At 40.9% G+C, this 24,972-nt stretch overlaps 1 long non-coding RNA gene and 1 other non-coding gene across 4 annotated transcripts in view; one reads left to right on the top strand and one right to left on the bottom strand.

Moving 5' to 3' along the window:
- Window positions 1-24,972, top strand: part of LOC128843143 (uncharacterized) — a 145,182-nt gene that overhangs the window by 95,544 nt on the left and 24,666 nt on the right. The gene's annotated exons all lie outside the window — the stretch shown is intronic.
- LOC128843824 (U6 spliceosomal RNA) lies at window positions 1,799-1,901 on the bottom strand. The gene has a single exon (XR_008446350.1). It is a non-coding gene; the product is annotated as a U6 spliceosomal RNA (small nuclear RNA).

Below are 24,972 nucleotides of genomic sequence, written 5' to 3'. Positions count from 1 at the left end.
CCTTGCCTCAGTCATGGGCTACTGTCAGTCACCATCTAGCCCCCGCTTGCTGAGGCAGACTGTAGTGTAAAAGCCACTCATCATAGGCAAGGAGGAGGCTTGGACCTGCTGCCTCTGCCTACTGATGGGCTGCCCCCTGCAACTCCAGTACCTAATTGGCCTCCAATAGGCCGCAGCCCAGGGGGTTTCCAGACTGGAGCTCCCCAGCTCCCTTGGCCTTCCCCCAACCCTGCTCCACTACAAGTACCTTCTCTCAGCTCCCTGCAGCCAGGTCCCTCCCTCTCAAAGCTAGAGAGGATCTGTCTCTGGCTTCTGGCCCCAGCCTTCTTATAAGGGCCAGCTGGGCCCTCATTAAGCCAGCTTCGGCCTGATTGGGGCGTGGCCCCCAGCTGAGACTGCTTTCCCCAATCAGCCCTGCTTTTCCTTCCCTGCCACAGCCCTCTCCCTGGGCTGTTTTAAGGCAGGAGTGGGTGACCACCCCGCTACATGTGTTTATTTTTGTTTTCATTGAGATCCGTGGTAGATTATCCTGATATATATCACTATTACTATCTTTATTAGAAACCATTCCGTAAACTCTACTAAGTAGGACAATTAAATCTGTACAGTAGATTCCAAAGTTTTTTTAACAATAAATTGGAAAGATAGTTTGTGAATACAAGTGGCTAATAATTTGATTACACCAGAATAATTTAGGAGTATTTCTACTAATGTGAATGATTTACTTTAGATTTATTTTCATAAAATCATAAGGTTAGAAGGGACCGCAAGAGTTATCTAGTCTAACCCCCTGTCAAGCTGCAGGATTTGTTGTGTCTAAACTATGTAAACTGTCCAAGACAGATAGCTATCCAGCCTCCTTTTGTAAACCTCCAGCAAGGGAGCTTCCACTACGCCCCTAGGCAGTCTGTTACATTGTGTGGGCTCTGATGGTGGCAGCATACTTTCCTGTCCTATCTCTTTTCTCCACTTCCTATGTGGACACCCAACTGAAGTGAGAATTAGGGATGGCTGAACCTTGTGGAGTTTGAGATTTGGCAAACTGCTTGAAGTACTCTTTCGGGTTAACAGAGTTCACAAAACTTGCTCTAGTACGGAGGTGGACAAACTACGGCCCGCGGGCCACATCCAGCCCGCTGGACCGTCCTGCCCGGCCCCTGAGCTCCCAGCAAGGGAGGCTAGCCCCTAGCCCCGCCCCCCCTGCAGCTATGCTGCTGCGCAGGCAGTGCTCTGGGAGGCGGGGTTGCGCGCTCCTGCCGAGTATCATGCCAGTGTGTCTGGCTCCGGTCGGGTGGCACGGCTGCCAGACATGCTACTCTGAGTGGCACGGTAAGGAGACAGGGAGCGGGGGGTTGGATAAGGGGTGGGAGGTGCCGGGGGGCAGTCAGGGGACAGGAAGCAGGGGGCAGTTGGATGGGGCGGAGGTTCTTGGGGGCGGATGGGGGTGGGGAGTTGGATAAGCGTGGGGCCTGTCGGGGTGTGTGTGTGGATGGGGTCAGGGGACGGGGAACGGGGGGGTTGGATAGGGGGTGGGGTCCTGAGGGCAATTAGGGGTGTGGGGTCCCGGGAGGGGACGGTTAGGGGACAAGGGTCGGAGGTTCTGAGGGGGGCAGTCAGGAGGCGGGAAGTGGGAGGGGTTGGATAGGAGGCGGGGGCCAGGCTGTTTGGGGAGGCACAGCCTTCCCTACCTAGCCCTCCATACAGTTTTGCAATCCCAGTGTGGGCCTTGGGCCAAAAAGTTTGCCTACCCCTGGCCTAGTATATGAACCTTTTATTTCTGTAATTTAGATCCTTTAAAAAATAAAAGGAATGCTTTGCAAATATTCATGCCATGCTTGAGCAGAGGCCATGCTAATTGTATCTGCATTGTTCCAGCATCTTTTATGGTGCCAGTCAAGCAGGGTTATTTCCTAAGGGTGATTCAGTTTAAAAAAGTTATTCTAACTGAAAGAGAGCCTGTGCAATGTATGAAAACAAGCTAGAATCCCTCCCTCCACTCCCACATAAAGATACAATATGACAAATGGGTACTCACTGTTGTAGATTGTTCATTTTGTAATTAGAATTTTTTCACTCCCAACCCCCAGACTTTCATGGGAGTTCAACTTTACTCTTGTGTTTTCAGTCTGCCCACTCTCTGCTCCAATTTCCATTTCATTTTCATATTGGCTATGTCCTCTCTCACGCTCTCTTCTTCCCTTTTTGACAGCATCTCCTAAGTACGAAGTGAACCAAATATTGTTCAAGGTTAAACCAAACCCTTGAACTCACAATGTTTAAATAGGTTTGTAATTAGCCCACCCACCCCTACTGAGAAAAGGACATCTTTGGAATTTGCCTGGATTTTCAGGGGGATTTAGTAGTCTGCTTACAGGCCTCTTAAATGCCCCTCAGCTCAGCTGAGCATAAGGCATTCCAAAGACACCACACACTGAGACCAGTGAGGATTTTGAATGAAGCTACCTCAGCCTACACACAAAAGCCTAAAGGAATAAGGAAAAAAGTTATTTTTTTAGAAAAATAGTTTAAGAAGATAAAAGTGAGATAGTTTTAAAGTTTTTTCATCTAAAATGGGAAATAGCATCTTACAACTTTGTAAAAGTGATGGGGCCTTTCAAAAATCAACTGGGCAAAACTTTGCTTGTTTGGTTCCAAATGGTATGATTTTTCTGTTAGTATTCAGATTGGGATACAAATAAAAATGTGCATGTTAAAATGTATGCCTGCCAGACACTGCACCTCACACTATCGGTCCACTAAAACACAGTGTTTGTGAACAAGGAATTTCACAAATTCCCTTTTCCCTGATGACGTTTGAAATGGTCTCAGTGTTTGTCCAACGCAGGAAGAGACCTGCTCCCCAAACCGTCACCCTCTTAGATCCTCAGATGCAAGGTGTGTGTTAAGCATCAAGTTTTATTGCTGTGTTTGTATTATGAAAATAAGAACATATGAATGACCATACTGGGTCAGAACAATGGTCCATCTAACCCAGTTTCTTGTCGTCTGACTGTGGCCAGTTCCAGATGCTTCAGAGGGAATGAACAGAACAGGGCAACTATTGAATGATCCATCCTCAGACGTCCATTCCCAGCTTCTGGCAGTTGGAGGTTTAGAGACACCTGGAACATGGGGCTGTGTCCCTGACCACTCAGCTACTAGCCATTGACAGAACTATGCTCCATGAATTTACCTAATCCTTTTTTTTAATCAAGTTGTACTTTTGACCTTCACAATATCCCCTGGCAACAAGTTCCTGCCCTTAGTTGTCTCTCTTTTCTAAGATGAAGAGTCCTGGTCTTTTTAATCTCTCCTGGCATGGTAGCTGCTCCATACCCCGAAACATTTTTGTTGCCCTTCTCTGTACCTTTTCCAATTCTAATATATCTTTTTTGGGATGGGACTACCAGAACTGCATGCAGTATTCAACGTGTGGGTGCAACATGGATTTATATAGAGGCACTTAGATATTTTCTGTCTTATTATCTATCCTTTTCTAATGGTTCCGAACATTCTGTTAGCATTTTTGACTGCTGCTGCACATTGAGTGGATGTTTTCAGAGAAATATCAACAGTGACTCCAAGCTCTCATTAATACCATTAAAGAGTAATTAGCCCAGTCACATTCTTCCTGACTACAAGGGCAGACCTCCACTGTAGCTTTCCTGGCCAGGAAGAGAGTGCAAACCAAGTTCTTTAACTGGGATCTAAGTGACTAGCCCACTTTTCAGTGCTGCTAGTTGAAAATAGCAGTGTATGTGTGTTAGAATAAAGGGATAGAAGTAGAGCTAATAGTTGTTTTTGAGGCAACATGACATTGCTTTTTCTTCCAGTTTGGGCATGGTCCAAACTGCAAATGGGCTGTTCCTCTTTCACTTCCAGTCAATACCCTGTTAAAAGACCAAAGTCACAGAAATAAGAGATGGAGAACTTATACATCAAATAAAACTATATCAGAGTGTGACTTAGGTTTGGACTGTCCAAATCTGTGTTCTGTTTAGATATGGGCTTGAGCTGTAAAATTCAGCTCCAGATCCAAACCCAAACTTTCCCAAAGTCCAATGGGGAGTGGGATCCGGGGTTCTGATTTGGGCCTATCTCTAGTTTTATTGTCCAGCCAGACCTTCTTGCCGACATAAGATCTCTCCATTTGTTCCCACTGAATTCACAGCTCAGACCTCATAAATGAAATGAAATGGATGTAAATGAATGAGAAATCATTAAGTTTTGCTTCAACTACTAGCTGTGCTTCAATCCACCCTGTGCCTGAGTCATCTAAGCTGGCCTTGCATCCAAAAAGAGTGTATTTAAGAGCTAATAACTCATCTGTTACAGTGGCCACTCATTGTCTCCCTCAGCTTCTCCATTACTGGTCTGGTGACATCTGTAATGCTGAAAGTGAATGCCTAATAGTATTAATATACACATTCAATGCTCTATTGTGCCTGATATTGGGGTATACAGGACAACATTAGGGGTTTTCACTTGGTTTTTGGCCTATGCCTTGGATGTATAATGAGACATGAGGCTGAAGGCATAGATCCAAAATCTGTGCTCATTTACATAGGTAAAACTCCAGAGTTCCTCTGTTACCTGTAACTGAAGATATTCCATTGCAGTCCTCACAGTTATATTGGATTTACACTCACAGTCATATAACTGGGAGTATAGTTTGGCCCTTATTATTTAAATAGTAGCAGCAGCAGCAGTTAATAGTTCATTGTGTCACACTGTGAATTCCCAAAATGTAACCTGAACTATAAATCTGAAGAGTTTCTGGAAAATAAAATGGCTGTTTGAACATCAAGCACACACTGTCCCTTCCTCTTCCTTCACTGAATTAGCTTTTAAAAGGCCAAGAGCTGCTGCAGAGATAACAAGGACTAAAGAATTTACAGCAGGTGGTACCAACTGTGCAAGTATAACTCCAAGCCAAAATAATATGACACCCAGCTGTGTAGAAGCCTTGGGGATCTGAGAGTGAATAGTTAGGCGGAAGTGAGAGTAAAGGATCTGGTTGAGCCCCCAGCCTTCCAGAAGTGTGTTACTATTCTCTCTTACTCTGTGAGATAACGCGGGGGAAATGCCATGTTAAAATTAAAATAACCTCCTGGCTAGGCAGCAAGCAGATACAGTCAAGAATACTTGTGGACCAGTTAGAAAATCTCCATCCCTATACACAGAGAAATTGCAGAACAAAGCTATGAAACATTGTGTCAAACAGTGGTGCTCCCAGTATAGTTTGAGAAGTAGAAGTTCATAAACATTATAAAATCATGCCATTCCATACACGATGCTAAAAAACAGCCATAAATCAGTAGCAAATATGTTATAGGGAGCCAGTAAACTCCTCCTGCGTTTGAATCTGCCTCTGCCACTGATTAGCTATGTGGATTTAAGTAAGTCACAGTTGTATCGTCCAGTGGACAGAAATAGCTGTGAGGAGGTTTCTGCTCTATATTTGGCTCTGCCACGGAATCACAATATAGTCTTGCACATATCACTTAACTGCTCTGTTCTTTGGTTTTCTCATCTGTAAAGTGAGTCTAATGGCACTTTTACTGTATCCACCTCTACAAAGCACTTTCAGGTCTATAGGGGGAAAGTGCTAAGTGTTAACAGTAAGAAGAAACAATGGTATTTTTATATTATTAAAACCTCTCTGTGTTTCAGTTTTTCCCTTCTGTAAATTGGGGATTGTAATACTTATCCACCTAGAGTGTACGAAGATAATTCTCATCTTTTGTGGAATTGTAGAAAATTCACATTTTTAAACCCCAGGAAATAGCTGCTTTATGTGAAAAGTGTGAAATTCACACACATTTTATGTGGATTTTACTGGCAATTGCTGTCAATTTTGTGAAAATAGTGGGAATTAACTCACAGTACCATACTGGCCTAAGTTAGGTACATTTTCACAAGCATTTACCTTTCTGCATGATTAAAATATTGTTAGTCTCACCATTTGACATTGACTCCAATGGGATTACTTGAGAAGGAAGGGCAGGTGAATCAGTGGGATCAAGGGAAATGAATAGACTCTTCCAGATATAGTAGCTGGTTGCATGACAGCCAAAGACTTTACTTTTCAAAATCTTGTCTTACAGCATTTTGGGGTGTTTCTCAGAGGACTGTTGTAGAAGTGGGGGCAAGACTATGAGTCCAATCTAGTTTCCAATGGCATCAGATATGGGAGCTTGATTCTGCTCTCATGCTGGTTCTATGCCCATGTAACTCTTGTGACTTCAGTGAAGTTGCTCCTGAGGTAAATGAGTACTTCTCTCTGATGGTTGCAAAATAATATTGTATATGCCTTAACTACTAAAGAGTTACACTTTATTGTCCTTTTACTATTCCTTATTCCAGGGGTATGGTTTTTCAGTATTGTAAATCTTTCCACAATTTTCAAAGTAGTCTTCTTTCTAGCAACTTTCCTATTTTTATTTTTGCATGGGGATATTATGTCTCTCCAGCAGTTCTTTCCTTCTCTGAGTGATCCAAAATGTGTAGAGATATTGAAAGCATCTGCTCGAAGATATCCAGTAGAATGCTCAGCCTCGGGAAAATCCTACATAAGCCGTTCCAGACAGCTGAGAAAGTAAAGCTCATATGTAAGTTTGTTATTGCACAATGAGTTTACAACATTGTCAGTGATGGTAAAACTGGGGGAAGACTTTGGGTAGTATGCCCCATTTTTGTTTAGTCTTTCAGAGCAGATGGTACAGTTGTGCTGAGGGTTGTGTGATCTTGTTATAACCAGCGGTGCACAATGCAGCTTTCACCTGAAAGTCAATTTCGGTGGTTGAAACACATACTTTGTAGAATGACACCTTAATGAGCTCAGACACTCATAGAGTTGTTCATCAATTTGTATATATATATATGTCTGTCCCACTTATGTTTGGACTAAGTTGCTTTTATGTTCATCTTATTCTGGGCCAGTCCTTACTACTTACACCTCATTCAGAACCATGTTGGGTTATCTATATGGACAACTAACCTGTTCTGCAGATTATTTTCCCATCTCAAACATAGCTTGTATCAATCTTTGCTAAATAAAAGCTGGTCACGTTATTTGCTGCAAATAATTTATTCAGAGATTTTAGCCCAGAGGCGACATGTGGCAGGAGTCACATGGAGTCACGTGTCCCTCTAGGGTGGGAGTTGGATTCAGAGTATTAGGGGGATGTGCCTTGGAAAGGCGCTGACACCTAGCGCTCCTGGTGAGCCCTGCTAGGAGGCACCTGCAGCAGAGAAGAGAAACCAGACTGGCAGCACAGCTCTGCCAGAGGGGGTGCAGAGAAACCCACTGAGTGCCATCCCTTCCTCGCCCGGACCTGCAGTTTCCTGCTTGACAGTAAGTGTCTGGAGCCCACTCCAGCCCGCACCATGCCCGTAGTGGGGAGGCGGTGGAAGCAGTGGGGAAAGAGCTCTGAGGGGAGCGGGGGCAAGGTAGTGCTGGCTTGGAGCAGTGTGGGAGGTACAGGGTGAGTGGGAAAGGACCCTGAGGCAATGTGTGGGGTGGTCACATGTCCCCCCAACCTTTAATTGTGCCTCCCACCATCAGGTTGTCTCTGTGTTCTGCTCACAAATTGTCTATGAACATATTACAATTTTCAAAGTTTGTTCGTTGTTCAAACTCATTTGCTGAACGATTTATGTGAATACATGTCAGTTAGTGGATTGTTCACATATTGTTCAAAGTGGTCCTTCAACTTTTGGACTTTACTGTTCAAGCTGCATGATGAGTCATATGATGTTGCTCCTGATTTTTGACTGCCTGCTCTAATATTTATAAACAGCGTCTACTTCTATGCAAAATGCATTTTATGCCTTGGTTCACAGATCTTGGCTCCAGGTTTAAATTAACTTTCTATGAGCTTCTCCTGTGAACAAGGCTGAACTGAAATGTACTTCAGAATTCACAAAAATGTTCATAAATACTTCCCCTCCCCCCATTTGCCCAGCTCCAGCTACAATGTATTATGGGTGTACCTCAGATAGCTTGACCATCCTTTTGACGTCTGTGGTGATAATCTTTGGGGGGGAACTGAATGATGACAATACTTTAGTACTTGCCCTTTCTCTTTTAAGTTAATTGCATGTTTAGTCTGGCTGGTCTATGTGTTAAATTCAAGATGGGAGAGCAGAAAACAGATTACCTTTTTCTGATACAGACCATGGATCTATGAGATAAACAGGAGTGAGTTATCTTGTCCACATGTGGTGCAGGATCACATCAAATCAGTATTACTGCTTCTGATATGGTCTGTTTCTAATTGTATGATATAGTCCTCTAATTATTCACCATAGTTTGAAAATTGTACAGTTGCTTTTTGTTCACTGCTTGATTCCTGATTCGTTCCCCGACTACAGCCTTGAATATGTCCCACATAGAGTTATATGGAAACTCCTGGCTCTCATTCAGCCTATTGAAATGTTTCCACATGAAGTCAGACCCTTTAACAGGAGGGCATTATGAACCAATGTGAATCTTCCTACTGACTTCAGTGGGCACTGAATCAAGCCTTATACCTCCTTCTACAGTCACTGGTATTGATGGGTGATCCTCAGCAGGTTCAAGTATTCGTTAGGATAAGCACACTGCTTATCTGAACTATCAACATCTTTGTGTGTGCTTCATGCTGTTGATGGCCTGGAAATACCGCAGGAGCATCTTTCTCATGATATCTTGGCACATCAAGTTTGTTCCAGTTAGAACTTGTTGATGTGAGTCAACATCCTGATAATAGGGTGGTGGACTGAGAGGAACAAGAAGAGAGACTGGAATTTCATGCCCTGCAGGGCTGGGGACTGGAGGTTGGTATTTTATTTGTTTGTTACTTCTCAGCAGAGACATTGGGACTGAAGAGAGACCTCAGGAGGAACAAAAGACATTTGCCAGCTGTGGTGGACATTATTTGGAATTCTAAGGACCAGTTGAACCCAGGAAGGGGTGGGGCTAGAATGTGTCCTGGCCAAGACACCATGATGCCATATCACTGAAGTCTGAGGGAGAGCCAAGGCAGAGTCATGGAAATGTCATGTCACATCACAAGGGGGTACACTGGGATGATGAGTCAGTTACAGGGAGAAAGTGCGAAGGTATTTAATGGAGAAAGCAATGATGGGTAATACAGGCTGGGAACATTGGAGGAGGGGTGGTGAGGTTGTTGTAATAAATTACAAGATTAGCTAGATAGAATGGACTTAATTGTGAAGGGCCTTAAAGATAAGGACAAGACACTTGTGTAGAACTGGTTTGCTTCTTCTCTTTCCAATCTGATCTATATTTCATAGAGGGATACCAGACTTGGCTGACTTTCATATAAATACAGGCACAATCTACAATAGTGATGATAATAGCAGCAGTTTCCCTTTTGTTCCACCATGCTACCCTTCCAGGACCTAACTCCTATCTAAATCATATGTTAATAAAGAATATTTTCTAAAGCTTTAACTTTATGGGCATTTGTAATTGGCCAGATTTTATATACACATTGACCTAGAACATTCATAATGGATTCTTTGAATGCCATGAGGGTTTTTCCATCTGGGTTATTCAGTTGGCTAGTGGAGGAACTTTTATAGAACTTCTAGGTTGATACTATTCCTGGCTTGACTTCTCAGGTGATGATTATCTTGGAAGTATGGTCCATTAAAGATGGAAGTAACCTAGTAAGCTATACCTACAAAAGCAACTGGACCAATACATCTGGCAAGGAAAGGGTAAAAATGGGGAGGAAGCACTGAATATAGGTGTGCTCTTTGAGGTTTTGGTCCTCTATCATTCCCTGGGCAAATTCACTTGTTAGGATTAGGATCTATTATTTCTGAGGAGGGATGAATTACACTAAATTAATAATATTGGATTCACTTCAAATGTCTGAACATTTTAAAAAAATTGTATCATGCCTACAATTACAAAATTTAGGAAAAGGCTGAGGATATACAACAGGATATTTAGAGTTTTCACAAGAACAGGATCATATGAAAACTGATTTAAATACTTTAAAGACATTAGCTACCACTATAGCTCAAGAAAATGTTGTCTTACACCATGAGTTAGAAATGTAATCAAATAAATGAAGAGCTGTTACTCCTCATAACCCAGGAAAAAGGATTAGGAGGTATGACTGCTGTTGTTTCTTTGCAAAATCTTTTGGAAGAGACAGTAGCAGCATTTGAATCTTCACTATGTGTTGAGAAATTATGTAGCCTTCCAGATGGAATGTAAGCTTTTGTACAAGATTATGGCCCTATGGGAAAGTAGATCTGCTGGACACTCCTGAATATGTTTCACTCAGTTGTTGTGAAAGACAAAATTGCATCATATATTAAAAAGGGGAAATAATTTCAGTTGAAAGGAAATGACTACTAATGTTCTCTAGTACTGCTAGAAAGACTTAAACTAGAGGGGTAAGAATCAACATTTCATATGTTTACAAATATTAGTGCTGAAATGTTAGTCTTAACATTTAATTTCATGTATTTTACCCTCAAAAATAACTCTTAAATGTTTTTACTGATTATGACAAAACAAAACATTTCTCTTTGCGTCTGAGCCAAGAGTTACTAAGGCTTTATACACCAAAGCTGGTTTGGAATCTAAAAATTACCCATTCCTAGAGTACAGAATTATAGATAGTGAGAAATGTGAATTGTCTTCTGTACAGTTGTTATAATCTTCATTAGTGTGCAAAGCTTTATTCTGAGATCACAGAATGAAGTGTGTTAAAAGTTTTGGCAAGTGATACTCTGCTCTTGACTGTCTACCCTGGATGTGATTGAATAGCATGTTAATGTCACTCCATATAATCAGAGATGAGTGCTACTATTGTCAGATACGATCTGTCAGATATTTTAAAAAGAAGAATCCATCTACATTAGCGACTCAAAATATATGTAGAAATGAAGTTCAGATGTATTTGTTCAGCTGCTCAGATACCTTGGTGAAGAGCGTGGTAGAAATGCACAGATAGATAGTCTGCCAGTTGGTGGTCAGACACTAGAGCAAACATAACCAAATATCAAGATTTCTCTGCTGCTGATCATGCAGTATGGTCACCCCACATATGACCATAGCTGAGACTCAACAGACTAAGAGGCTCTGAGGTTTGGTTTGTGGAGAGTTAGGAACTTCCAAATTCTATTGCCACTACTGCTATTGAATTTCTGTGTGGTCATGGGAAGTAGCTTCACTTCGGAATCTGTTTACTCTTCTATAGAATGGAGATAAAAATTATCTACTTTACAGTGAAGTTACATGAGTTAGTTATTTAGGCCCTGATTCAGCAAGGTGCTTAAGCATATGCCTGACATTAAGTACATGAACAGACTTATGCTTGAAGTTAAACTCACACTTAAGTACCTTGTTGAATATGGGCCTTAAGGCTTTTCTAGACAAATAGTACACAGCAAGCTGGGTTGTAAATCTACAGCACACTAGCATGCTGCACATCATAGACCTGTCTACACTACGGGGACTGTAGTGGAATAGCTATGGCACTGTAGCCATGCCAGCATAACCCGGTAACATAGACAAAACCTACAGTGACAGAAGGGGGTTTTCCTTTGTTGTAGAAACTCCACCTCCTAGAACAACAGTAGCTTAGGTCAACAAAAGCCTTCTTCCATTGACCTATCTGTGTCTACACAGGGGGCTAGATTGGCCTGCCTAACTGTACGGGCAGACCATGCTACCACACATTAAAAGTTCCCTAGTGCTTTGAAATGGGAGTAGGTCATTATGTACTAGGGAATTGTTAGTGTGCAGCCACAAGTTCCACATGGACATGTTAGAGCACTGTAGATTTATATCTTAGCTTGCTGTGTGCTAAATGTTTGTCTAGAAAAACCCTTAGTGTTGTACAGTGCTTTCAAACTGGAAAGTGTTCCATAAGTATTATTACTGAAGTCAACAAACAGGGCAGTAGCTGTGCCAGACGAGCCAAATGGAATCTCTTTCTAGTTGATCTGAGTTCAATTTGGCTCCGCTAGAAGTTGCTTTTTCCGTCTATACTGACAATCCATTCTCCATGTCCAGTTGCTGCTTTGATTTGATCTTTGCCATTCAATAATTTGGCTATCAAAATAGGCAGCCCAGTTTTTCATAGAGTCAGTTATTACCCCATTTTCCTTCTAGACTCCCCCAGTGAGAATTCAACCTCAGATACCTATTACCTAGTTTGCTGTGAAGATTCCTGGTAGAGAGATGCATTTTTAAAATAAGAGCAACACTATATTGTTTTATAAAAAATGTCAGGAATGTGTTATATTTTATTAGGTGATTTTCCCTTTTGCATTCTAGGATTCCATATTCATAGAGGAAGTGAATGATTTCTGACCAGTTTCCTCTGACCATTTGACACATTCTTTTTAGAATCTAGCTTTTCTAAGCACAGTATACCTACTGCAAGACAAAAAACATCATACAGTATAATACTTAGGTAGCTGAGAATAAAAAAGGCATAAAGGGCATTAATATTTGACCAGCTGTGAAAGGGCATTTTGGTCCATTTTGGACCAGTCAGTCCATAGTAGCCAAGAGCCTGCACAAAGTAATGAATGAAATAAAAAGCTCTTACAGTCTATGGATATCCAACAGAGCTCTCAGTGCAAAAGAAAGGGCTTAATTCTGATCTCACACCAGTTTGCATTAACTTTAATGAGATTACTCCTGATTTATCCTGGTGTGAGATGCCCAGAAAGTCCATGATGACAGTTGCTATGGTTGCTCCTTAAGGAATAATGAGAGTTCTTCCATACAAGGATTTTCATTCTGTAAGATTTTAGCAATCCATTATATAAATGGGCCCACAGGGTCTGAGTGTGTCCTTGCAGGATGCAGATGAATTAGCTAACATTCTATATATATGTTTAGGCTGAGATTTGCAGAGCTGCCCAAAGGACTTGGACACCCAATTCCCATTAAAGTTAAGTGGAAATTGAGCAGCTTTGAAAGTAGTTGCTCTTAATAAACCAACTCATGTTTGAATATTGTCATGAAGATATTCAGTCAGAAACAAATGGACTGGATGGTTAGGAGACTGTTAATGGGGTATGGATCTAGGTCTCTGGATATGTGAGGGTCCCAGCCTTTAGCAGGCCCATATTTGGTCAAATATTGAGCCGCATCTCATCAAAGTATTCAGGTAATAACTACTTTGGTTGAAGTCCTGCTCATATGCCTTCTTCCCAAAGCCTTAGAGAAGGAATTACCAGGTTATGGGTATCTCTCCTCACACAGTCTCTCTCTCTCCTGTCCTCAGGAAGAGGGGCCACACAGCCTGCAGGGAACTTCTTAATTTCCACTTTTCCAGCCTTCAGGAAGGAAGAGCGAAGCTGTCTGAGTAATTTTACCTCCTGAGGCATCAGGAGTCTGGCTTGCCAGGATCTTACTCCCTTTGCATCCAGGGAAGGAAGCTAGACCATTTGAATAGCCACTCTCTTCCCACTGGAACTAGGAGAGCAATAACTGAAGTATCATTTTCTCACCCTCCCTCTCCAAGATTTGGAGAGGTGAGGTGAGCCGGAGAAGGGGGATAGTATAGATGACCCACTGCTGGGCTTACAGTTGTGAGCTAGCTGAAGGAGGGGTGGATCTATGCTTCTTTGCCTCTCCCTGTCAGATGGACACCAGCTGGGTATAAAGGAACACCAATCAGCCTGTCATTCTTCCTGGTGGTCCCTGGCATCATGCTCTCCTGAATCTCATTTCCTGTCCCTGAACCATGACTTATCTAAATAGCTCTGAATATTAGTGATGTTTTGGTATTTCTCTGAACCCAATTGTCACCAATTTAAGATTATTTGGGTAATTTATTATTCATTCAGCCCACCTGGAGTCATATGTTTAAATCCAACCCAAATCAGCTGTAACTGGAAGGGGTTGTCTCTGAAGGCTGTTCAGTGGAATATCGTGATGTTAGTGGACAGGTGGCCAAATTACCAAACTCAGCATAAAAAGGGAACTTAAAGCTGCCTTAAAAAGCAGCTGAAAATTCCCTGCCAACATAGGAGGCATGCTGAGCAGGCAGAAGGTATGTCAGGATGGGAAGAGGTGGAGCCAGAGTGCAATATGTTAAGGTGATCTTGCTCCATGGAACTGCTCCAGAAAGTGTAAGCTTCAGCAGTCCTGTGGCCACTCTGATCTACACCAAGAGCTGGTTATTGGACTGGGGCAAATGGAAAGCTGGCTAAGTGCCCAAAATGTTCAAGGCACTTTCCAAACCCAGAGGAAGGTATAATCCCTGCCCCCAAAAGCATAGCATGTTTTTTTCTCAGCAGGCCATACTGATGTTGTGCTGTCTTTCAAGAGAGAGTTTTGTTTTGGTGGCTGTACCCTAATTACATTTGAACATATGCAATTAATTTATGGAGGGGAGGAATAAAATTGCATTTTTTTTTAAATAGTGACTTTGGTTTACAGTGTTATTTTATCTTTTTTTAAAGACACTGTTCTGACGGTTTCTCGTAAATACTAATATAATTTGTTTTTAAAAATAAATTAACAAAAGTAAGACACTTGAACTCACAGAGCTACAAAAATTCTTGCTCAAAAGTGTCTGATAGTGCATAATGCATATATTATTACATGTATATGGAATCCACTATCTTGGTAGACAGCTATGTCCTAGATGGCTTGCATGCATCCTGATTTGTAAGATCTCACATCTAATTAGGATTATCCATGGACTGGAGCTCTGCTTGGCACCACAGATACCCAGTTGGCATAAATTAGACCAGCCCTGAGGCTGCTCTAATTCACGTTGGGGCTGGCACCAGTAGACTAACCCATGGAATAAGGGTGTCATAATCAGATTTGTGATGACTTCCTTGACCCTGGGCTGAGTGGATCTCAGACGCAGGAGAGAATCAAGCCCATCTTTGTAGCTGGAATATCCATTTTAACTAACTTTCACAAAAGCGTCTACTAACTTTGGCTCTTCCATTTTTGGGTGCCCATCTTGAGACACAAAATAAAGGCACCTCAAATTAGGTGGCTGTTTTTTAAATTTTTGCCATAGGTTCTTCATGTTAGATGCCCCAAAACTGAGGAAATCCAAAGTAGCAGAAACTTTTCAAAAGTTTGTCCTTTATGTTTTAGGTAGGAAAGGACCATATTACTATTCACCATATAGAAAATTATTTGTATTACTCGTAGCTGAAAGCCCATGCTGTGGAACAGATATGGAATTTGGGCCAAGTAATCTATCATCTGTGCAGTCTCCCTCATATAACCAATGTAACTGTTACATGCAAATTAGCTGTAGAGTAAGGGTGGTGATTGGTTGAGTTACCGTTGATATCACAATGGTCTAGGACTCTTGGCCTTAGATACACACCTTACTGAATCTGTAAATGGCATAATTCATAAAGTCAAAATGGCTGAGAACTTAAAATTTGGACAGTAGTAGACAGGAAATCCCGTTGATGGTTGAACTTGGTGGTATTCTGAACAAAAAGAGCTCTCAATCTTTTTTGTATTTCTTTTCATTGCTTCATTCTGACTCAGCTATTCTAGACTTCAGAGTGACAATCCTGGAATCTTATTATGTTGATGGAATTTAAAAGGGATAGCTCCATGTTATAGGGACTCAGAGTTGATTGCAATAACACAATTCAGCAATGTATTATGACACTTTTAAATGTATCAAAATATTCACTGCATCATAGCAAACATGTTCAAAGTGAAGAAAAGACAAAGTGCCTTTATATTATCAGACAATTTTAAAATATTACCTTTGCTATATATAGATTTGCTTGTTCCTTTACTAAAATAATACAGTTGTTTTTTCCCTAGTGTGGTTTAAAAAAATTCCTGTATGTAGATTTTTTTCTTTCAATACTTTCAGTTTCCATATAAATCATAGGTTTCAGAGTAGCAGCCGTGTTAGTCTGTACCCGCAAAAAGAACAGGAGTACTTGTGGCACCTTAGAGACTAACGAATTTATTTGAGCATAAGCTTTCGTGGGCTACAGCCTATGAAGCTATGCATCCGATGAAGTGGGCTGTAGCCCACGAAAGCTTATGCTCAAATAAATTCGTTAGTCTCTAAGGTGCCACAAGTACTCCTGTTCTTTTTGCATATAAATCATGATGTAGAAAAACATTCACCTGGAATTTTGGTGTTCACTGTAACACTGTATCATTGTGCTGCTCAGAAGAGGTTTGTAATGACCTTGAGGCTAGGAGATTTTAGATACGTAGTTTAAGGGACTGCAATCTGAAAGTATGATAGGACTATAATAAAGACACTTTTTTCCATTCATCCCAGCTAGCTTGAAACATACAGGCCAACAGACGCCAATAAACTTAGGTATAGAAGGACCAAGAAAAGGAATGTATCAGATTTAAATTAATGAGGAAGAATGGAACCTGGTGACAGACATAGGATGGATTTTGATGCCAAGGGGGGGATGTAGCACCCACATTTTTAATATTAGATTTGAATTTATAAAGCATGCTGATTGAAAATATAGTTCTCTACAAACCTGGTTTATTTAAGGTATAATTTCCCATCAACCCATCTCCTTTTCTCCCCCTGGAAAATGCAATCACTAAACCACTGACGAATTGAATCATCACCTCTTGAAATGGCCAGATATGCTGAATAATTTAAATGAAACAAAGCTTTTATCTGAATGTAAACAAAATAACAGAAAATTATTCATACATTTCTTTTTTGCATAGTATATCAAATTCAATTGATCTGCTAATTAAGGAATGTTAATTCAGTTTGCTATTTCTTGTTAGGGGGCTTATTTCTTCACCCTCTCACTTCCCTGGTCCTTCTCGCATGAACAGAGAGCAACAATACCCGAAGTCCAAAGGCGCAAACAATTCGATGTTTATTGGGGTGAACTTCCAGCAAGCATGATTCCAGTTTCCTTCCTTAGTGTCCTCCTTCCCAGCTCTGACACCACAGAGCCTTGCCTATGTCCCTGTTCCTGTTCCCATTCCCCCCCTTAACAAAACATGATCCCAATTTCCCCACCCCCAGTCCCTGTTCCCATTCCCCCCCCCCTTCCTGATTGACTGCAGACTATATAGTAAAACTTGAGTTTTGCTTAGCTATACCTTAACCAATCATTTTACTGAAATTTAACTAACCAATCCTGACACATTGTAACATGGTTATTTAACCAATTATATCCCACCATCTTAATTGGTTTACACCCAACAAAATTAATTATACAGCAGACAGAAACAATCACAGAACCAGACAGAGACCATGCAAATAAACATACAAAACAATACAGAAGTGAGGATTTCACAACTACATCTATACAGACATAAGGGTTTTACAACTATATTTGTACAGACATAAGAGTTTTCCAGCTGTGTCTATTGATAAGTGAGTTGTTACCAGACAGAAAACTATCAAACTAAATTTTCTTTTACATGTTCTAGGCTTTTCCCTTTATCTGGAGGTGATAGATCGGATCACCTTCCTAACAGCCCCAGATGGCCTTATTTTAATGTGACTAGTTTGGAACGTGAGGATGTGACCGTTCACTTCACAGCTTATGGCTACCTCTGCTGCTTAGCCAAAGGCCTTACTTAGCCTAAGAACAGAGCCTCAGACGGTCACAGTACGAGAAGGCCCTTTCACAGACAGACAGTGATTTTGATTCTTTCTTTTATACCTCTATAACTAGCTAAGTGATAAGAATACACGTAAATTCTTAAAGTATAGGCCTTTACAGACAGACCTGAATATCTATATCCTAACATTTCTTCCTACTGTCCATCTTTTTCTCATCAAATACAATTAAAATGAAATAGTAAACAAATTGCTATGCACAGTAATGGAATAGGGTGAACTAAACTATAATTTAAGCACATGTAAGTGCACTGAATGAGCAGATCAATTTCAATCAGGGCCAGCTCCAGGCACCAGCTTGCCAAGCAGGTGCTTGGGGCGGCCACTCTGGAGAGGGGCGGCACGTCCAGCTATTCGGCGGCAATTCGGCGGACGGTCCCTCACTCCCGCTCGGAGCGAAGGACCTCCTGCCGAATTGCCACCGCAGATCGCAATCACAGCTTCTTTTTTTTTTTGCGCCGCTTGGGATGGCAAAAACCCTGGAGCCAGCCCTGATTTCAATTATTAAAGTTATCACAAAAGAAAGAGGAGTAGCCATCTCATAACCTAAGCAGGTAACAGAGAGGATATAAAAAGAACAATTCTTGTGATCAACATAAAGTTTGCATTACTGCACTACTTGCTAAATTTAGAAAGGGAACTCACATTCCAATATAAAAAGGGCACCTTGATTAAACAAGAAATCATCCAGGGAGATTATGTAACTGACTTTCCATGAATAGCTATTTAGTTAAGAGAAAATTAATGACTGTTTCACAGGAAATAATTTTTTCTGTGACACTGAAGTTTAAAGGCAGAAAGAGTGGAATCCATCAAAATAAACTCAAAGGAATACAGCTGGAATACTTACATCAGTATATTAAGTGCTTGCAACTAGCCATAATAACCTTTACTAAATGGTTCCAAAAAGTTGCCAACAGGCTTTCCGGTCTCTGAACTTAAACATTCATAGTTTATTAAGTAGACTTATGGAGAACTAGGCTGGTACAGTGTTCTAGTGTGCTAGGAAAGAAAATGCATTGAACCCTGCCTCCCAAAGGCCCCTCACCACTATCACTAGGAAAGGTTAAACAAGCACAATATTTGTACTGTTTTTTTTTTCATTCTTGGAAGACTATATTAATGTTCTCATTAAATATTTACTATTGCCAAATTTAGTCATCCGGATTATCTCATGGCTGTTTTAATAGCATTACCAATAAGGCTTTATGCAATACTTAGCTTTGAAAAGGTTTATTACAGGCTGTTACCATAAATCTCATTGAACATAATTCTTATTTATACTACAGCTTCTTTACACCGCTCTGGCAGTGTAAAGGGGGTGTAACCTTTACATTGCAGAGGGCAGTGAAGAGGCCTTAAGGGTGTTTAACCCTAGTGTTTTAACCTGAGTTAGCTAACCTGTGTTTTAACTCGTGTTTGCTAGCAGTGTAAATATGGCCACTTGGCTTTTAACCCAGGTTAACCCTTTAGTTCAAGCCCATAAGGGCAGCCTGGAGTGAACTCGAGCTGCTCATCCAAGTTAAAAGCCGAGTTGCCATGTCTTCCCTACTATTTTAACCCAAGTCAGCTAACCTGAGTAAAGAATCTTTTTTTTTTTTTTTTTACAGTGTAGACCAGTGATTCTCAAACTAGGGCCGCCACTTGTTCAGGGAAAGCCCCTCGTGGGCTGGGCCAGTTTGTTTACCTGCCATGTCTGCAGGTTCGGCCGATCACGGCTCCCACTGGCTGCGGTTCATTGCTCCAGGCCAATGGGGGCTGCGGGAAGCAGCGTGGGCTTTCCATGAATAGATATTTATAATAGATATCCTGATTTGTTTCTCCTTCCTTTTCTACTCTCATGGGCATGGGCTGAGGAAGCCCAGAAATATTTTGTTTCTTTCCCTACATACCTCCTTTTCTGAACAACGTGTGGGGAAGCCTATCAGTGACTCATTTCTCTCACTGTCCCCTTTCTGGGCACAGATGGGGAAGCACAGCAGTAGTGGCCTTTTCCCTCTCATCTGTCTTCCTGATACCTCTCCTGGGTACGGGCTGTGGAAATCCAGGCCTTGCTTAATATAAACATTATACAATAAGAATTTTGATCATCATCAGGAAACTTAGGTTTTTTGTATGTCTCCTCTACCTTCCCAAATCTTGCCCAATAATCTTTAGCCAGATCATTTTATGTTTATGCTGTTCCCTGAAGAATTACTGTTTGATTTCTTCTCTAGGTATTTTGTCTAGCTCTGTTCTTTTTTTTTTTTGGGGGGGGGGGGGGGCAGGTGTTCTTTGCATTTAAACACTCTTCCTGTGCTAACATTGGCACACAGGGCAGAAATCAGCCTCTTCTGTTCCTCTCTGTCATTTGCTGCTGCTTCCATTTGCTCTCTGGTGTTGAGATCGACTATTCTTTCTCTGATGCTGTCTGGGTGTCTCATGAACATGGGTGCCAAACTCAGAACAGCCTGTCAGGAAATAGGGCACAACCCCCAAATTGGTTGTATGTTCTATAATTCGATTTCATCAACCAAGTAACAAGTGTGAACTGCACAAGCACTACAACAGCCTTACCATGGAGTCACAGACAGTCCCCTTGGGCACTCTGGTCTATCTTACCACCCTAGGCAAGTCTGCTTCTTTGATAGATAGTCTCTTATACCAAAAATCACAACAATAGTCAGGTTACTCCTAATCCCAAAGGACCAGTCTCTTACGCAGGTCAACTGTACTCAGATCTCAAACCAAAGACAATGCACTAAAGAAGGCAGCATTTGCACTAAAGAAGGCTTCTTTCCTGTTTGAGTTACACATTTACAGAGGTTTACAAGGCAAACATTTGCTAATGCTTTATAACATGGGGTACAGATAAGTGAGACTAATACAGCATCTACAAGCTATTCATAAGGTCTAAACACCAAACACATTCTTACAACTCTAATATCTATCTTAACAATACTGCCATACAGATAAGCCAGACTGGTTTCCATGCTGATTTGTTCAGTGAGGCAGGGGCCCTTGGCATGAGCTGGTACCAGATCTACCAGAATCACACTGTCCTGTCTCCAAGGGTCCTTCTTAAGGTTTCTCTTGGGCTCCTTCGTTTCCTCAACCTCAGGTGGTTTCCATTTGACAGCTGCATGTGAAAGTCTGTGTGTTGGCCTCCAGAGTACATACCCTAGATATGTCCAGCACTTTTTTCTTATGGAAATGAGTGCTGGTTGGTGATTTCTCAAATCTTGTCATTGGTGATGAAGGCTTTCCAACCAATGCCCAGAATCATTCCTAGGCATTTATTCTTGAAGGCCTCTAGTTTTCTCCACCGTGTTAGTAGCTGTCACAGTCACATGATAGCATCGAGATTACGGTTAAATTGAAAATTCTCAGTTTCGTTCTGGTGCTGTATATCTTTGATTTCCAAACATTGTTGAGTTTAGTAAGTGCTGTGGATGACTTTCCTATTCTTGACGTCACTTCCTTCTTGAGGTCTCCATTGGCTAATATGGTGCTGCCCACATGAACTGTTCTACTTTCATGATATTTTTGCCTTCAAATGAGATGTTTCTGCTTGACATCTGGGTTTCAAGGGTTTCACATGAGCTAGGAACCTGTTAGCCAGTGAATCATATATAGCAGACTCCAAACCAGATTCCTAAAGATGGCAGTCATACAGAGGAACATAGTGATGAGGATAAAGATGAGTTCTACAGTTGCCTCCAAAATATGATTGACAGAATACTTAAACATGATTTACTTCTTGTCATGGTCGACTTTAATGCTGAAGTACAATATGGCAACCAAAGAACAGAAAGAACAGTGGGGAAGCACACAATGGGAACCCTCAACCAAAATGGCAAGATATTCATTGAATTGTTTGGTGTCCAGCTTAGTTCTTGCAAGTACCCTGTACCCTCATAAAGATCCACACAAAGAAACATGGAATTCACTAGATGGCAAAATAAGATTGACACATCTGTGTTAATTTGAGATTCAGGTCATCTATCCACATCGCAAGGGAATTTTGAACAGCTGATGTTAGCAGTGATCACAATGTTTGCAATTGCAAACTGAAATTCAATTTGAAAAAGATCAACTTTAAGCAGAAAGCAGGAAAGAAAATCAACTGAACACAACTGAAAACAAAAGAGTACTGTGAAAAATTCCAGTCTGAACGAAGGAATAGTTTTGAGCTCTGTTGTAACCTTCATTTATTGGTATTCATTTCAAAATTGCACTTAACTTTTACTTGACTTCTGGTTTTCAAATAGTATGTCTTGTCCACTGCCTTTTGTTTTTTCTCAACACCCTTTGTCAATTCAGCTTGTGTTTTAGTTGTAGTTTTTACTATTTGTCTCTTGTGAATTAATGCCCCTTTTAGCTCTTTACACGCGATCTTAGTTCATTCTGCTGCTCCATTTTTGTGTCAAAGGACAATATTTCTATCATATTATGTGCTGTTCAACAGAGACCTCCAAATTTAATTTCTAACTGCTTCTGTCTCTTGAAATAATTCTGGTTTAATAGTTTTCCAGTATTCTAAATTGTAGGGATATAAAATGATATTTTAATTGCAGCTGGAAAAATCTGTATGGAAGATTGCAGCCATAATATAAACATGGCTTACAAATGTAATTGTACCCTTCCTTTCTTAAATGTGATTTATACATTGTATAAATGCTTTCATGAAAACTTGCATTAAGTGCCCTGCTGTGAAATCATGATTATACTGGGACTAATCAGTTTAACTAAATGGAATCATTTAAAAATACCATATTAAAAGAAACTGTTGGCGTATGTCCCTTTGAAATAGCACAATATCTCCCTTTTTCATGAAAGCCAAATAGGATTCAGGATGAAAGTGAGTGGAAATTCATGCCTCTGGAAACACAGCTGTTTTTCTTTTCCTTGAAATTCTTCTTTAATAACCTTTATGGGAATTCTTTTCCCCTTCTGTTCACGTGAAGGTCTGCAGGGACACTTTGCCAGAAACATAGGACACACCAGGACAATATTTTCAAATGTGAGTGCTAAGCACTAGGCACCCAAATAACTAAATAAGTGGACAGATGTTTAGAGGTGCTGAGCACCTTGCCTTGAGATCAGTGGGAGGTGTGATTTCCCAACACCTCCAGTAGTGCCAAGTTTTTCCAAGATATTCTCCCCTGGAGTATTCTGTACTCTTCTATGGTATAGAAAAGCAATCCAAGAAGGTCTGAAAACCTGCAGTGGCTTAACTCTTAAATGGGGTGAAAGTCCCTCTGAACATGTGACTCCAGTACTTTATGATCTGTGGTGGCTTCCTGTTTGTTTCTGGATGCAGAATTCTGGATTCAGGTATCTGAAAGATAGGGAAGAGGCAATCTCCTGTCACAACAGTTGAGATCTGCTGGGAAATTCTTGCTGTTTCCTGAAATGGAATTATCCAGGAGTAGTTCTCATCTACTATCTCAGTTTAAGACTCTTGGGTGGGATTTAAGAGCTGTAGTCACTTATAGCACCTGAGTTTCAGTGGACCTGCATAGATTACATTGACCGTTTATAAAGCCGCAAGGAACCATTGTGATCATCTAATCTGATCTGCTGTATAGAACTTTCTTGGTCACTTAAGTGCTTTTGAAAAGTCCACTCCTCTCCTATAAATTTTGCTCCTTCTGATGATCTATCAGAATATGAGTTTAGCAATATTCAGAATGTGGTATGATCAGGTTCTTAATTAATCAACCAACTGTCACCATTGCTAGGGGTTTGTGTTTGATTTCATTTAGTTAACTGTTTGTGTAGTTTCTTTCAATGTATTCAACAATTTTGTTTTAATTTCAAGTGAAATGCCCAGCTAGTATGGTATGGATGCTGCATAACAACATCAATGAATGGATTGGCCTAAACATTCTTTGAAATTCTCCAAGGACATTTCTAGAAATGAAATGGGTGCTTTGCAAGAGGGGATGCTGTCACAGCAATAGGAACATCTTTTGAAAAGGCATTGTCCCATAGTAGTGTCAGATTCATTTAGCAAGACAGTAGGATGACTGAGAAGCAGGCTCAATCAAAAGCTGATTCTAAAGACGGTTGGGATAGCTGGAGTGGAAACATCATCACTCAGTGTAAAATTAAAAAAGGCATTAGTGGTAAAAGTGGCTTGGGACAGAAGATGTGTCATGCATCCCCACACCACAAGAACTTAATGTCTGAATACTCAGTTAGTTTACACAAGCTGAAGATCTAGTCCTTATTTTGCATAAATTAGTTTGTCTGAAATAACAATGAGACATTTTAAGGAAATCTCAGAACCGTTAGCAGTTATTCTGAACACTCATGGAGGATGGGTGAGGCCCCAGAGGACTGGAGAAAGGCAAATGTATTGCCTATCTTTAGAAAGGGGAACAAAGAAGATCTGAAGAATTGTAGACCGGTTAGCCTAACTTCAATACCTGGAAAAATATTGGAAAAATTATTAAACAATCCATTTGTAAGTACCTAGAGGATAATAGGGTTACAAGTAATAGCCAACGAGGATTTGTCAAGTACAACTCATGTCAAACCAACCTAATTTCCCTCTTTGATAGGGTTATTGGCCTAGGGAATAGGGGGAAGCTGTAGACAAGATATATCTTAATTGTATTATGACTTTTGACACAGTTCCAGATGACATTCTCATAAGCAAACTAGAGAAATGTGGTCTAGATGAAATTACTATAAGGTGCATGCAAAATTGGTTGAAAGACCACGCTCAGAGAGTAGTATCAATGGTTCACTATCAAACTGGGAGGACATATCTGTCCCGGGTCTAGTACTATTCAATCTTTTCATTAATGACTTGGATAATGAAGTGGAGAGTTTACCTATAATATCTGGGGATTACACTAAATTGGGAGAGGTTGCTAGCAGTTTGGAGGACAGGATTAGAATTCAAAATGACCTTGAGAAGTTGGAGAATTGGTCTGAAATCAACAAAGTGAAATTCAATAAAGACAAGTGCAAAGTACTACACTTAGGAAAGAAAAATTAAATCCCCAACTACAAAATGCGAAGTAACTGGCTCAGGAGTAGTGCTGCTGAAAAAGATATGGGTGTTATAGTGGATCACAATTGAATGAGATGACAATGCGATGCAGCTGCAAAACAGGCTAATATCATTCTGGGATGTATTGATAGAATTTCTGTATGCAATATACTGTGATTGAAGATAGTTGTCCAGCTCTACTCAGCACTGACAAGGCATCATCAGCAGAACTGTGTCCAGTTCTGGGCACCACACTTTAAGAAAGATGTGGACAAATTGGAGCGGGTCCGGAGGAGAGCAACAAAAATGATAAAAGGTTGAGAAAACCTCACACCTGAGGAAAGGTGAAACTATCTGGGCATGTTCATTCTTGAGTAA

This window comes from Malaclemys terrapin, chromosome 9, assembly GCF_027887155.1.
Source record: "Malaclemys terrapin pileata isolate rMalTer1 chromosome 9, rMalTer1.hap1, whole genome shotgun sequence".
Taxonomy (NCBI): domain Eukaryota; kingdom Metazoa; phylum Chordata; order Testudines; family Emydidae; genus Malaclemys; species Malaclemys terrapin.
This window is presented reverse-complemented; position numbering and strand designations above follow the sequence as displayed.